At 43.9% G+C, this 16414-nt stretch overlaps 1 pseudogene; it reads right to left on the reverse strand.

The window, feature by feature from the left end:
- Positions 1 to 11302: 11302 nt before the first annotated feature.
- On the reverse strand, positions 11303 to 15268 carry LOC123165470 (CBL-interacting protein kinase 17-like; annotated as a pseudogene).
- Between the last annotated feature and the right edge of the window lie 1146 nt (positions 15269 to 16414).

Consider the following 16414-nt stretch of genomic DNA (forward strand, 5'->3'; position numbering starts at 1 on the left):
TGACCTGCGTGTCATGATTCGGCATGATGGCTGGAGCCATATGATTGCACTTTAATGACCTGCGTGTCAACCTTGTTGTAATGCATTATTTTGTTAGCTATAGAGATAGCAATATTATCTGGTGCATCGACAAGGTGGTGGCAATCTTCGCGAAGGTGAACACCGACGCGAATGCCGAAGACGAAGAAATGAAAGACTTCTCCGTCAGAAAGGGCTATACCATATCATGCTATTATGAATTGCCTGAGATGTTTATCCCTTATGATGCACCCTTCTTGATTGCGCGGTAGTCGCTTTTATTAGGGTGATCTCTCACTTAAAATACCAAGTAGTTAGTGTTCTCCCAAGTGTAGCACCGTCACGGCACCTATCTTTTCGGGGTGCGCCGTGTCACACGGGTACGAACGATTAGAGAAGTGTGAGGCGGGTGAGTTGAGACCTCGCAGCGAGATCACTTGGTTGTCTTGACGTTCAGGCATGACCGTCATGAGCTCGGAACACACGCATCGAAAGATGAACAAGAGTCACATAGAGATGTGATTGGCAAGTTGGCCTACCGGTTGAGATTTTTCGTCATCAGTGGTGTTACACCAATGGCGAACAATTGAAATGTGGGTCTTGTATCACTCACAATCAATTTTGAGAGATATTGATTTGAGTGGGAGCGCACTGTTGAATTAACATGTTTAATTCTTAGTGCAATTAATTATGAACATTGTCTAAGTGTTATATGCAAAATAGTTGTAGAATAATGGCTCGCGTTTCCACCTTCCCTATTAAAATTGAATAGCTGTTAAATATCTGGTTAAAACTTTACGATTGGTAACGTAATATGAGGATTGTCCTCAAAAGTGCCGAGAAGGACTTTGTCCTATCGCATGCTTTCCGTATCCTCCCGCTAATGCTATGGATCATGTGACTCTCGTCCTTTGATCCAAAAGCTAGAATTCTGTTACGGTCAAGTGGAATATGTTTGCTTCCATGAAACCCAAACTTCGAAAGTTGGGATAGTTATATGATATTCATGGAACTGAAAATTATTTTCAGATACAAACAAAGCAATGTTTGTTTGCAAGTATTAGTAAAAGTGTTTACTATGCATTTGACTGTTGGGAAAGGGATCCAGAAGAACGCCTGTCATATAATGAAAGGTGAATAAAACAACAACTTAAAGAGAAAGGAAGTGTCCAAAGGGTGTTAGTATGACTTACACGCCTAGGAAGTCCGGGGCTAATGCCACTCTTAAGTTGGGTGCTTCTTCTGAGAGTAGGAGAAATACTAAAAGTTAAACTGCTAGAAGTATAAAGGCAAAAGGAAAGAAGACTGGAATATCCAGCTCATGTATGAATGTCATACAAGTTTTTGATGTATAGAAGGCTGGTCAAAGATATAGTTCTTGCGAATTATGGTTAAACATGTTAATCACTAATTCTTGGGTATTGTGAGTTCATCACAAAAATGCCCGCTCGATTGCATTCTGTTGCAACTCGATGTAAGAACTACTATGGCCTGAAAGACTAGCTAGAAATGAGGTTAAGGTATACACAGGGAACATAGTAAATGTTACTATACCTTCCATCGGTGTATTGCCGTCTGTATTTATTTTCATAATTCATTTAGAGTTTTACAAACTCTATCCCATTGCATAAGGCATCTTGCAAGAAGGTTGTTCATAAGAGAACTTTTTATGTTCGATGTTATGAATAACACAAGGGCCATACTTTCATTATGAATGAGATGTATGTTATGAATATTGATAATAATACAATACCTCTGGGTTTACTTTCATAATTCATTTTAGAGTTTCATACACTCTAGCCCATTGCACAATGTTTGTTGCAAAAGAGTTGTTCATAAAAACAACAATTGTTGTTAAGTATTATGAATAACATAAGGGCCATACTTCCATCATCGATGGGACGTATGTTATGAATATTGAGGGTAATATGATACATCCATAACACTGACGCTAAATGTCGCAAGACTAAAAGAATACCACACAAGTGTGGCACTACATTTGGTCACATTGGAGAAACCCGCATGGAAAATTCCATTATGATGGATTTTGAAGTCTTTTTGATTTTGAATCATCTGACACTTGCAACTTTCCTCCGAAAAGTGAAGTGACTAAAATACCGTTCACAGGCCATAAGGAACGAACAACAAACTTATTAGTGATCATACATTTGATGTGTGTAGTCCGATAAGTGTTGTTAGTGGTGGATTTATTTATCTTCAGAAATGACTCAAGTAGATATATGGATATTTACTTGATGAGACGTAAGTCTGGATCTTTTGAAATCATTCGAAAGGTTCTCAAAAATGAAGTAGAAGTTATTGTAACAAGAAAATTATGTTTCTGCAATTTGATTGCACAAAGGAATATTTGAGTTACATGTTTAGCGAATGTCTGATGAGTTGTGAAAGGGGTTTCATAACTTGCACCTCCCGGAACACCACTGCAAGTGGAAAGTCCGTGGAGATGTAATCAAACCATTTATGACATGGTAAGGTCAAAGATGACATAAATAAATTTGCCATTATCCCTTTTAAAGTGATGCTTTAGAGACTGCGGCTTTTACACTGAAAAGAGCTACATCGGGTCTGTTGAAATGAAGCCATGGTATGGTACGCCCAACCATGTTATATCTTTTCTTAACATTTGGAATATGGGGCTTGTGTAAAAGGTTACAAACCTATTCCAAATCAGACAAGTGCTACTTTGTAGGTTATACCAAAATGTTGGGTATTCCTCCCTCACTATACCGAGGCAAATAGTTTTGCCGCGAAACGGTGTGCTTTTAAAGAGAATGGTTCTTTCAAAAGGTGAGTGGGAGAATAGTGCAACTCGACGAGATAAACAGTATCTTCATCAGATCAAAGGAAAGAGACCTTGGAAGTAATTCCAGAGTTTCCTACTGCGACTGATACGGAAGTCTCTACAATAAAATGTATGAACTTCGGTCGAACTTGCAGCTGAACCACGTAGGCAAGGCTCGTGCAAACCTCTCAGGTGCGCAAACGAGATATTGTTGTTAGACAACATTATACCTACGATACACAAGGAAGCGTTGATGGGCCCTGACTCCGGAATTGGCTAAATGCCAATACAACCCGAGTTAGTTTCCATATAAGTGATTCAAGATTAAAACCTTGATACACCTTTCGGAAGACTTAGAGTCTAACGAATATTTATGGAACTTAAAACTGATACGGATAAAATGTTTTATCCATAAAGCTCGACTTGTTGAAAAAGTCAAGTTACGATGAGGTTGTTTTCATCGTAGCGATGCTTAAAGTCGGTTCGGGTTGAACTAGCAATTAATACATATTTCAATCATGAGATATGAAACATGGATGATAAAAGGATTTCCATCTGATGGAAATGAAAGCTAGGACTTGTATATGATACAGTCCAAAGTAATTTGTCGATCCAGAGGATGCTAGTAGGTATGCAAACTTCAGAGTTCCAGCAATGGACAGAAGAGAGCAAAATGGAGTTGGAATCTTCGTGTTTTGATGAAATGGTCAAAGGGGTTTTGACTTCATCAATGGGTAACGAAGATGCTTGTAATTCAAGAAAGTAAGTGGGAGCGTAATAATATTTCTAAAAACCTTATGTGCTTGGCACATTGGTAATTGGAAATAAATTTCTTGACACAAATTAGGACTTCATTTGAAAATAGTTTTTCGATGAAGTGCTTAGGCTAAATAGCCTCAATATTAGGCATGATGATCTATGGAGATAGATTTACCTAATGGGGCTAAGCAATGAATACATATTGACAAGATGCTAAAACCTTTTAGCATTTAAAACGCCAAGGAGTGATTCTTGCCAAAGTCACATGGAAAGAGTTTTTGCAAGACTCGGTGTCCCAAAACACTGATGAGTAAAATACATGATGCAGATTCCACACACTTTTGTGTTTGGATTAATCATGTATTCCATGGTATGTAAAACAACCAGATATGTCCGATACTCCCAAGGTGTTGCGAGTATGGATACCAAAGTGATCAAATTACTGATCATGGGACAACAGTGAAAGATGTCACAGAGTACTAGAGTAAGTACTGATGACATGGTTTTCTCGCAAGCAGAGATCATGAAGAGTTCGTTGTAAAATGTTACATCGATAGAGTCTTCATCTTTTCTCCATGCGATTTTCGATTTAAATTAAGGGTTTTGTGTAACACACAATGTGGTGGCACAGTTAGTTGGAATTTGTTCAAACTAGTTACTGTGGCGAATTCTATAACAAGGGCTAAGTATGTTGACGCTTTAGAAGCGACAAAGAAGATGTTGAATCATATAGTTCATTCATGAACTTAGTATAGTTCCAAGATGGCTTTTGACAATGGGACACTACTGCAGGTAGTTGCTCCATAACTCAGTCTGAGGAATCCAGGTTCGACCTGTGATTCACATACATACAAAGCCAAGTCCACACAAAATATGAATTTTGTGAAAACGTGAAAACGCGAGGACATGCAAAGATACACACGGAACTGAAGTCGTCAGATCCGTTGGACATCAGGCTATACCACAAGCGAAGCATATTTACACCGGTGTGCCACAGGTGTGAAGTGCATTAGCATAAGCTAGATTATTGTCTCTAGTGCAAGTGGGAGTCTGTAGGAGATATGCCCTAGAGGCAATAATAAATGTTATTGATTATCTCCGAGTTCATAATTATGTTTATGTTCCATGCTATAACTGCTGTGGTTCCCGAGCCCGTATATCCATAAAGGCTCTGGGGAGAACCCATATGCACGTGTGGAATAATAAACGGTAAAATGTATTCCTAGTCGTGCCTCTAAGACTAGCTCAAGTGTTGCATGATGATTATGTTTTCCCAATCATGGGCATGTCTATGCCAAGCAATTTTGAGGGCACAATGTCAGGAAGGACATTTGTGTTGAATCGACCCGAATTGATGTTATGCTATGAGATACATTCATCACAAGTTAATGGTTTATAACACAGAGATAGTTAATGTTTGCATAATTCCTTAGACCATGAGAGTATCGAGTTTCTTCATGCTTGCTTCATGAACTTTGGGGTTTGTTAAACGTCATCCGTAACTGGATGGCTATTACGGCGGCTTACGGGTTCATGGGAAAGTATGTTAAGTGACTTGATAGCTCGAGATTGGGATTTGCTCCTCCGACGATGGAGAGATATACTCGGGCCCTCTCAGTGTTACGGTATCCATCATCGTCTGGCCAGACACTTTGTGATTTGATCACGGGGATGCCGGAACACGAAACGAGAAAAGAGAACAATACCGGTAACGAGGTAACTAGCATAGTGGACAAGTTGTTGATCCACGGGAATGCCAACATGTCTCACCTCGGGTATTTGTAACATATCGCGAAGCAACAGGAATAGCACACGGCAACTGGAGGTTCACTCGAATATTTATTCGTGTGGGTATAGGGGTCAATATGGGTGTCCACGGCTCCGATGTTGATCATTGATCGGAAGGGGTTCCGGGTCATGTCTATACTTCACCGAACCTATAGGGTCACACGCTTAAGGGTCATCTATCTGCTGAATACTAGACAGGGAGTCTGAGAGAAAATCACCGAAAAAGTTTCGGACACCGAAAAGTTTCGGACAGCGGAATCGTACCGCAGAGAGAGGTCATCGGATAAGTTTCGATGATACCGAAAAGTTGTTTCGGGATACACCATTAAGTCAAATTGGTTTCGGCACATGCCTGATAATTCTTGGAGGATGCCAGAATCATTCTGGAAGCTTTTTGGAATTTTCTGAGATAAAAACCGGAAATGTTCCGGAGCTGCCGGAGCCACTTCAGATGCGTTTCGCAGATGAAAATCACTAAAACCGGAATTGTTTCGGAACGCGTTGAAAATCATTTTAGTGGGTACTGGAAATGTTCTTAGCCCACATAAATATTTTCAGTTCGATCAGACGCTGAAAAATGTCGTCGTGAATAGTGAAAATCAGCTTTATGGTTACTTTATGGAAAGCCACCTTTTGGGGCTTTGCTCCAAAAGATCTTGGGGATGACATGGATGGATAGGAGCCATTTTTTGGGCCCCTCATGGGGGTGTGGCCGGCCATGGGTATCCCCCTTGGGGACCCTCTTGTTCCTTGGTTTCACTCCTAGGTCCTTGTGGAAGGACTTCATTCATGTGCATTTTGGGTTTTTTGTGAAACTACCCTACCCCCTTGGGATTTCCTATAAATAGAGGTGGAGGGGCAGCCCTCCACACTCATCCCTTGCTCTCATACACATGCCATGCATTATCTGGCTTCTTCTCTCCCTCCCACGAAAAGAGTTTCGTAGAGCCGTAAGGCTGTCTGGGTTCCGGCAGGAACTAGTTCTGGACGGCGAAGCCCTGCCGGATAGATGACACCGTATGTGTGCAACTCTGTAGAGAGATCGTAGTTTCGGTCTTAGTTCGTGAGTGCTTCCCGAAGGGCTGTCCGTGTGACCGTCCGAGTTTCGAAGGTCCTCCCGAAGGGCTGTCCGAGTGACCGTTCGAGTTTCGAAGGTCCTCCCGAAGGGCTGTCCGCGACACCGTCCGGGGGGCTGTTCGACCGCCTCCCGGAGGGCTGTCTGAGGAGCAGATGAGGGTATACATCCTCGCGGTTGGGAGGTTGTAAATCCTAGCTGCGGGGATCTGCACCGCCGATCGTCATCGACTCTACTTCCCGCTGCGCTACGAGTCGGTAACGAAAAAGATCAAACCATGTATGCAGTCTCCATAGTGGTCCTGGGCTGGTGCATAGGTCGGAAATTTTTTGTTTTCTGTCGCGTTCCCCTTCAAAAGAAAGAGTAACAAGGGTGCGAGCCAGCCGGCACCGAGTACGATCCGTGCTCAGGACGGGCCACCTTCACCTAAGGATATCTCGAGGAGGGTGCATGTGGCGGGTAGGCCGATGCTACCGACTAATCTGCTCAATGCTGCAACCGGTGCTATGCGGAGTCTGCATGACAGTGTTCTTTCTTTGGAGAAGCGGCGTCTCTCCGAGAATGATGTGGCATACCCGATTTTCGTGGCCAAGGTGCCAGAGGGCAAGGGCTTTGTGGATAGCACCATCGGGGGTATGATCGTCCTGCGGTTTGATGACATCTTCGCTATGTTTAACCTTCATCCGCTGCACTACACCTTCGTTCGGCTATTTTCGCTGAGTATGGAGATGCGGATCATTAGAGACAAGACCCCGGACATCATGATAGTCGACCCCTTCTACATGCGTGCCAAGATCTTGGGCAGCGCCGGGGACCGGCAAGTCGCGAGTTCATACCTCGAAGGCGTCATTCTGGCAAACCCAGATAAGGATAACTTCCTCGTGCCTTACTTTCCCGAGTAAGTCATCCCCTCACCGCCTTGTAACATATGATTTCTTAGATTTCGATCATTCTTTTTTTTCTAACATTCCGTGTTTTGTGCAGTGACACACATTGCACACTCATCCTCTTAAGCCCGAAATATTCTATGGCCACGTATTTCGACTCGGACCGTCAGTCGAAGAAAGACTACACAAATATCAAGAAAGTTCTTGATGATGTTCTCCTCGGCTACGCCAGATCTGGAGGCACCTTCAGTAGGCCAATTCGTAGGTACGACAAGCACGTGTTCACTCATAATACAACGTTCTCCTGCGTCAAGCAGTCGCCTGGCAGTCATAAGGATGCCTACTACGCCCTTCATCACATGCGGGCGATCGTACGGGACCATAATCACCTTCTGCTACCAAATAATCTCAAAGACTGGGCCGCACGCTTGTCGGCAATCCAGGACGCGGACATCAGACAAGAATTCTTTCGCATCCAGTCGGAGTTTGCGGAAATCATCCATCAAGATGTCCTTCGTACCTCGGGGCAGTTCTACCTCAGATATCAACCGTCCAACAGTGAGATAGAAACAACGCTACAAATGCAGGCTGACAACGCCCGCGATTTCATGACCATCACGACAGACGGCGGCTTCATCCACACTCCGGTCCCTGAGTCGAGTCGAAAGTAGTGATGCTATGTAGTTCTGAAATATCGATTAGCTCATGTTGTAATTAAACTTTAATGAACTTGTATGTCTCTTTGGTTTGGACAGTCGTTCAACTTATATGTAATCGATGCTATTTATTAGTAGGACCATGAATCATGCTATTAATGTCTTGCTTTTCTCTTCCGATCCTTTTGTTGCATACTTATATATTGCTTATGTATTGTCTGTGAATTGCTACTAACGTTTTGTTTGTCTAGTGCATAGAGATGCCGTCGTATGTCGTGTACAAGGGTAAGGTTCCCGGAGTCTACGACGACTGGGAGGAGTGTCGGAGACAAGTTCATCGTTTCAGCGGAAACAGTTACAAAGGGTACACCACTAGGGCGGAGGCGGAAGCTAGATACGCGCGCTATCTAGCGGGAGAGAGGAAGGAGCGGAGGAGGAACCGAATGAAGACCAGTTTCATCGCGACGATGCTAATCGTGATGACCGCAGCTCTCTTCTATGTGATGGTAGTTTAGATGATCGATATCGACTTGTAATGTGAAGACAAACTCGCTACTCGCGGTCTCGAGACTTGTAATGTTCTAACTTTGTTCGGTCTTTTGAATTCGGAGACTAATATGATGAATTGTATTCGGAGACTAATCTTCTATTGTATTCGATAAATCTGCTGTTTATATGTTGTGTTGTCTATATTCTGTGCAGTAATATATTTTGTAACATGTGCAAATATCAAAAAAATAAAAAAATCCTAATATTCATACTAGTGGCGCACCACACTGCACTTTAGTGGCGCACTGCAATAAACACACTAGTGGCGCATTATTTAGAAGTGCGCCATTAGTAACCCAGAGCACAAGGTAAATATGCCCCCCTGGGAGGCATAGTAATGGCGCACCGTTTGACATACTAATGGCGCACTCCCTGGTGCGCCACTATTGTCTAGTATACTAATGGCGCACCAAGGGTGCGCCATTAGTATTGGTTACTAGTGGCGTGATGATAGTGGCGCACCTGTAGTGCGCCATTAATGACCAAAATAGGTGCGCCACTAATTAGCCTTTTTCTAGTAGTGTTTAGGTCAGGGGCGCCATGTGTGGCTTGGTTAACCCCATCATCCAAGGTGTATTCCACAATTTGTGGCTTATGATGAATAAAACTTGGTTATCCCTCAAAAAAAGAAAACCTACCATAGTGAGGGGACCTCCTAATCGGCGCCTCTGTGCTGGTTAGAGGTTTCAGCAACCACGCGCCTGCACATATGGGCCGGCCCATCGCGTGCGACCCAGTTCTCTTCCATGACAAGGCACCCAGCTCCATCCTACCCTCGTGTTATGCTTCTAAACTTCAAGAAAAAAGACCTACATCTAACTAGGAAACCTTGGCGGTGCCACAACATGCACACTCAGTGAGCTATTACCCAATCATATTTTGACAAATTTAGGTAATAGATATATCGTTTTTTGGTTGATGTTCAAATTTTCCTCACTAATAAGTCACTTTACTTAATAATGTATACTTAGAAACTGAAATATCATATTTTCCCTTCAAATAAAATGTTTTTAGTTCTTTAGTGAGTTCAACAATAATCACACAACTATGTATAGTAAACAATAATCGCTCATTGTCAGCAGGTGCATAAGAGGCTAAACAATAATACCACTCGTTGATCTATCAAATATGTCCACTTGAACGATCCAAACGTGATGGAAAAAAATGTCCACTTTTTAGTTTTTATCATTAAGCTCATAACTGCGGCGTTTCTGCACCCAGGTTCAGCTGCACCCGCCGATGAATAGTGAAATAAAAAAATAACAAAAAGATTCAAAAAAAATTGAAATTTTTAGACACGGTAGTTGAGGGAATCAACTAAGTGCGGGCCAAATTTCAAGATGTTTGGATATTTGAGGAGCTCATGGTAAAAATAACAAATTTAGCTTGTCAAAGAAACTTTCAAAAAGTGCACTATGTAGACTCGATCTTGTTATTTTTGGCACGAGCTCCTCAAATGTCCAAACACCTTGAAATTTTGCACGCACCTAGAATATTGCCTAAAATTTCATGTGTAAAAATTTCAATATTTATTGAATTATTTTGCTTTCTTCCGATTTTACTGTTCACTAGTAGCAGATGAGCCTCGGCACCGTTTTGAATTGTCGCTCATGAATTTAGTCCAGATATATGGACCATTGTGTAGTCTCTAGTTTTATTTGGAAAGTAGTCGGTGAACATTTTGGTATCTCTCTAGGTGTTGATTACCTTTCCATTGCTAAGTTTTGGGTCCCAAATAAGAAAATTTCTGCTCTAAATACTGCCTGCGCATCAACTATGTGAAAAATTAGAAACTCCGTGATTTTTAACAACACCATATGGATCTCTGTGAACCAGGTGATAGGGAGTATTCTCAGAACAATCAAGAACTGGATGATGTTGTCACCGAAATTGGTGAGAGGGAGACTGAAATCTTTCTCACAATTACTGACAAAGTGACAAATCATATGAGAGCACCTATACAGATCCTAGGTGGGTAGAAGGTTTGCCTGACTCCGCCACCCGCTCGGCAACTCATCTCCACAATACTCGGCGACAAGGTCAAAATCTCTGACCCGAGGCAACCTCTCTTTGGATTTCCTGACATGAAAGCCAAACCGGGATCAATTGCCTGGCCCACATATGTCCTGGAGCTCAGCTGATCTCCTCAGCAAGAAGCGACGCCGCCCCTGAAAGGTCGACGTGCTCAGATAATCTGCGACGTTCTCTTTGGCTAGCAACTTTCTACCTCTTTTTCCCCGAAAAAAAAAACTTTCTACCTCTTTTTAGCTTCTTCTGCACCTGCGTGTCCTGTACCTTAGTAGTTTAGTTTTAGTTTCTATTAGTTCGTGGTCTACTACTTTTGGACACCTGAACTATGTAGTATGAGCTACTCGTGGTTTCATTCAGGCTCATGGAACCAGGAATCGCCACCCTATTTTTCTAAAACATTGTCTTGAGCAGTATGATAGAGTAATACTTTCTCCGTTCAAGATGTTCCATTTTTTTTGTGAATCGGGTGCATATAGGCACATTTAAGTAAGTTTGCTCACTCATTTTAATCCGTATGTAGTCAATATTGAAATATCTGAAACATCTTATATTTGTGAACTCTTTTAAGGGATAGTAATTGTTCATTTTGAATTTTTGCTTCCACAGTTTTTTTTTAAATCGCTAGTACTTCACGGTCGTATATTTATTTTAGAACAGGGATCCTTCTCATACTCTTGATGTATTGGTTAGAACAAGTGGACATGAATGACACAGATAAGAAGTAACAAAACCAGCTCAATAATTCATCTCTTATATGTTAATGTTCCTTTCTTTTCTTCTGTTTTTTTTTCATTTACATGGCTGACAGTCAGTTCTCACCAGTCAGTTTTCTGTACTTCTGTACAGTATGATCCAATCCTTACTCCCTCGCCGTCATTTCCAAACCCTGAAGAGCTATGATCCTAGGGTCCTACAACATCTTGTCAGTGTGGGGGTACAACGCAACGCTCGTCACAAGGCAACTAGTGGCGTCGCGCCTCTGCTGTCGAAGCTGGGGAGATTGTCGTCAAAGAGCTGCTCCATCCTGAATATCTTGTCAATCCCCAGGTCACTCGAGATCCTATCGCAGAGCTGCAAAATACATTCCAAGAAAGCAACATCATTAGTCATTCACTCAGTAACCACCAGCACTGAAGATATGTACAGTGAAGTCATGGCAGTGGCAAATCCAGTTGTTGTTAGCCCTTGTCTACCTCTCTGTACACTGCAGCGTCACCCTGGGACTTCCTAAGCTCAACAACATGCAGAGAGGGACCAAGCTCAAACACCTGGGATAGAAAAGCAGCACCCCAGATGTTAGCAGCTGATCTCCATCGGTTACCGTTCCCACGCATTTCACTGAAGAAAAGTGCAGCTCGCCGAATTATACCTCGGCACAGACTAAGAATGGCGAAGGGTTGTTCGCTCCATGGCAATTGCCCGTTATTTTGAGCTGAAATATAACACAGCACAACATTTTCAGTTCCTTCAAAAGTTGTACTCAATCATGTGATGACGAAAAATCTCTACAATGTGATGATGAGAAACTTGTGCTCACCTTGCTATGCGCTCTTTGAACATGGAACCCCAACTGTGTTGCAGACTCTTCAATCTTGTCGAACAAATCCTTCGGTGGAAGTGCTGATGTGAACTTGATCTTTCTCTGGGACACTCCCTGCAATAAGTCCAACTGGATGAGATGAGTTGTTCTATAAGGCCCCATGGCAGCATTCAGTGATCATCTTGAGAAACTATGCATATGAGTTTTCTTCCCAGTTTTGCAGATTAAATCATTCTGATCACAGCAAGGGAGGTGCAGGAAAGAAATTACTGAAAATATTTTTATACCTCTTCCTCAAAAAACCCTGAAAGATCGAGGGAAGATGCCATTCCGATCAGCTGAAAAGCGTTCATCTGACGTGTACTCTTGTCCCCAGGTGCTTCACTAATTTGCTTCAGGATGGAAAAATGAAACAAAAAATCACCGATCAGCGGCTACAAATACGTAGTGTATTTGCCTATATTAGGACATAAATTGGTCTTCAGCATTATACAGTTTGTGTCATCTTGCCATACCTGTTTGACAGGCAGAATTGCACCATGCCGTACATCATCATCATCGTCATCATATGGACCAACAGGAATATAGTCTTTCTGAAACCATTCGTGTAGTTTGATCTCTGCCATGTTGATCCTCTTCATCGGATTTGGTTCAAGAATCCTCTTAAGAAGGTTTTGTGCACCAGGCGAAAGCCACTCCGGGATCTTAGTGTCAGCCTTGAAAATCTACACGCAACCAGATAACAGTAGTATTATTGGAATGGAATCACAGAACTATCAGAACAAAGCACCAGATATCACTTAGGTTTTTAGTTGTTTTAAATGAATGTGTACCTTCTGATAAAGAACAACCATATTTCGGTCATCAAACGGAAGCTGGCCTATGAGCATTATGTAAAGAATTACTCCACAAGACCAGATATCCGACAGTGATCCGTCATAACCTCTGTTCTGCAGAACCTGGATATATTTGGCACAAGAATTAGCAAATATACCGTAAAACAGATAACTGGTCCCAAGGTGGCTAGTCTCTTACCTCAGGTGCAATATAGTTGGGGCTACCACAGGTTGTATGCAGCAATCCATCCTTCTGAAAAGTTGCAGACCTTAAATTCAATGAAATGAAAATATCCTCGCAACAGAAAAATCAAGGAAAATTTTCTGCCATACCCCGAGATGTTGAGGTAAAGCACATAGACCAAAATCAGAGATCTTGATGTTGCCTTTTCGGTCAATCAGAACGTTTTCAGGCTGTAACATGTAGCAGTGGGATAAGTCAGGAGAACACAGAGCAATCAACCATAATGCCATGATTCATGAGAAATAATAATGTTAGACAATAGTTTGCCCCAAATTCTTCAAAAGAAAAGAAAAGAAAACTTCAGTGATCAGTACCTTAAGGTCTCTGTGGTAGACACCCTTTCCATGGCAATAGCTCACGCCATCAATTAGCTGCTGAAAAAGTCTTCTTCCTTCTCGTTCGGATAGTTTTCCCCTCATTGCCTTTTATTTGCACAAAAAAAAATCAACTCGAAGTGTTAGAACTGACCAATGTACCTGGCAGGGAATTTTATAATGCAAAGCAAGCTTTCAGATAGTTGAAAATAAAAGTTATGCGGGCTTACAATCCTGTCAAACAGCTCTCCTCCATTGACAAACTCAAGCACCGTAGATCTTTGTTTTGCTAGCAGCAACCTGAATCAAGAGTTAGAACAATTACAAGATTAATAATATGACACTGATGTTATTTAACGGGCCATGTCGACGAATTCATATGCTCATGTGCACCACAAAAGACCCGAAGAAATTCTGTCTCTCAGAAAATAAAGAAGATTATGGCAAAGTCATAAAGATAAGGACGGGGCAGCAGCTGGTTGGCATTATTGGATATACTTGGCGTCGACACATGCGCTCCAAATCAGGCATTAATCTTGAAATGGAGAAGTGCATGGCCTGGAGCTGAATCAGCCTCCAACTCCACGTGCTGCTACAGGTCTAGTGGTCTACGTGCAACGCGCTACGTATAGACAAAATACTAATATCCAATGCAATCCCTACAGGCTAAAATTATTGATAAGTGCTGTGAATGTACGAAAACATATATAGACAAATATTATGATGGTGCTTGAAATCCCCACGTTCTTTTTCAAGGAATTTCTGGTTGATAGTTGCCGCTGTGGCGTGCCCGGATGTACAGATACGTTCTCACCGTCCCGAGTACAAGCCTCCCGCAACCGTCGAGTTGATAGAACATTCTCCTTATACTACCCCATAAAAGACCAACGGGCTCTTCTCTTCCCCCCTCCGGCGTCAAATTTTTAAATAATTGCAGCACGATTCTTCCAGGTCATCAAGATGGTCAATGTTTTGTAGCCCAGTCCGACATGGTCCATGTGTAACGCGGAATGAACTCTCTATGTATGTAGACTCTTAATATACAAAGTAGAATCCCCAAATTATAGGTTTGTGTTGCTATGAATGCAGGAAAACATATGTAGATAAACATTATGATGATGATGATGATGCTTGCCATCTCCACCACGAGCTATCCCTTTCCTTAAGGAATCTCTGGTTGATAATTGTAGCGTCATTCCAACCGTGGCGTGCCCGTAGTTCAAGCATCCTTGCTCTCAGGCTCGACAAGGTATTTAAATTTAAAACCGTCTTTTCCTCATTTTTTCCACCGAAGGTACTCTATCTATGGATTCTATACACGCATCTAGCAGAGGCAGCAGCGCAGCAGCGAGGGAAGAATAGGAGCCGAGATCGCGATTACTAGTAGTAATAATATTTACCTCGTGGAGGCGGACGACGTTGGGGTGCGCGAGCATGGTGAGCGTGGCGATCTCCCTGCGGACCTGGTCGTCGGCGCCGCGGAGGGAGAGCACCCTGCCGCGGTCCAGGATCTTCACGGCGAAGTGGTCCCCGGTGCCGCGGTGCCGCGCGTGCTTCACCTTGCCGAAGCTGCCTTCCCCCAGCGTCCGCCCGAGCTCGTACGCGCCCAGCAGCGCCGCACGCGCGCGGCACCCCGCCGCCGCCTCTTCCGCGTCCCCCGTCGCCACCATCTGCTGCCCGCTGCTCCCCGGAGAGCGACTCGTTCCGTCGTTCGTGGTGAATTGGGATTTCGGCCGGTGGCGTGTTTCGCGTGCTGACGAGGCGAATTGGAATGTGGACGGGGCTTATTTATAGCCCTGAATCCTCTCAGAAGTTGCTGTGTGCGTGCGTGTGGTTGTGTGTGGGGTGGGGTTTGCTCGCTGTTTGGATTACCTTAATCCTGAAGCCAATCCAACAGAATAAATTAACAATTTTACTACTGTGAAGGTGTGGCGAGCGGAGAAGGAAGTTTAGAACAAAAAATAAATAAAAAATAAGAGTAACTCCAACGCGTCGATCCAAACGGACGGTGATTTTGTCCGTTTGAGTCCGCCTGCTCGGTGTCCGCTCTGTTTAAGATTTGGGTCGGCAGTGCGCCCAACGCGCCGACCCATATTCGCCGGCATGGCCAACGCGTGTCTCCTCTGGACCAGGGCCTGGCGGCGTCCGACGAGCATGGCGGCGTCAGGCCAGCGGGCGGTGTCGGATGAAGGAGCTGGTCGGGCCGGGGGAGGCGCCTTCCTGCTCGCAGCGGCGTCGGAGTGGGGCGGGGGGGGGGGGGGGAGCTGCGGTGGCCCTAGCGGCAAGGCGGTGGTGGCGGCGACGTGGGAGGTGGCGGCGACGGGGAGAAGGTGTGTCGGCACGGGCTGCTGGCAGAGGCATCGGAAATGGGCGGCGGCAGCGACGGGGCGGAGCGGGCGAGGGCATGATGTCGATAGGGGTGGAAGAGGATAGCCAATGTGCCACCGACTGGCGGGCCAAGGGGAGGAGTAGGCGCGCGTCCGTTTCGTGTCCGCGCCGACGCAAACCAGTCTCAAAATTGGGTCGGAAATGGGTCGGCAGGCAGACGAAAAGCGAACACGCATCCGTTTGGGTCGGCGCGTTGGGCCGACTTTTCTGTCCGCGCCGAACCAAATGGACGCGTGCAGACAAAACGGATCGGCGCGTTGGAGTTGCTCTAACGGTGTGGATGTCTGGTTTTGACCGTCGCAAGAGAGCACTCCTGTCTTCATCCTTATGAGAGAGAAGTTTTGCTCGTACGTTTAGCATCGTCGGTGACCGTGCGGATGCATGTATTCGATGGATATGTTTTTGGTGGATTTGTTCGGATCTGGTCATCATTCGCCTATGCGTTGGAGTCTTATGATCACGCTATTATTTATCGGCGACGGTTGCTAACATTTTCCGAGCATCGATTTTTTTACCACGCCTTTCA

Source organism: Triticum aestivum, chromosome 1D (assembly GCF_018294505.1).
Source record: "Triticum aestivum cultivar Chinese Spring chromosome 1D, IWGSC CS RefSeq v2.1, whole genome shotgun sequence".
Classification (NCBI taxonomy): Eukaryota; Viridiplantae; Streptophyta; class Magnoliopsida; order Poales; family Poaceae; genus Triticum; species Triticum aestivum.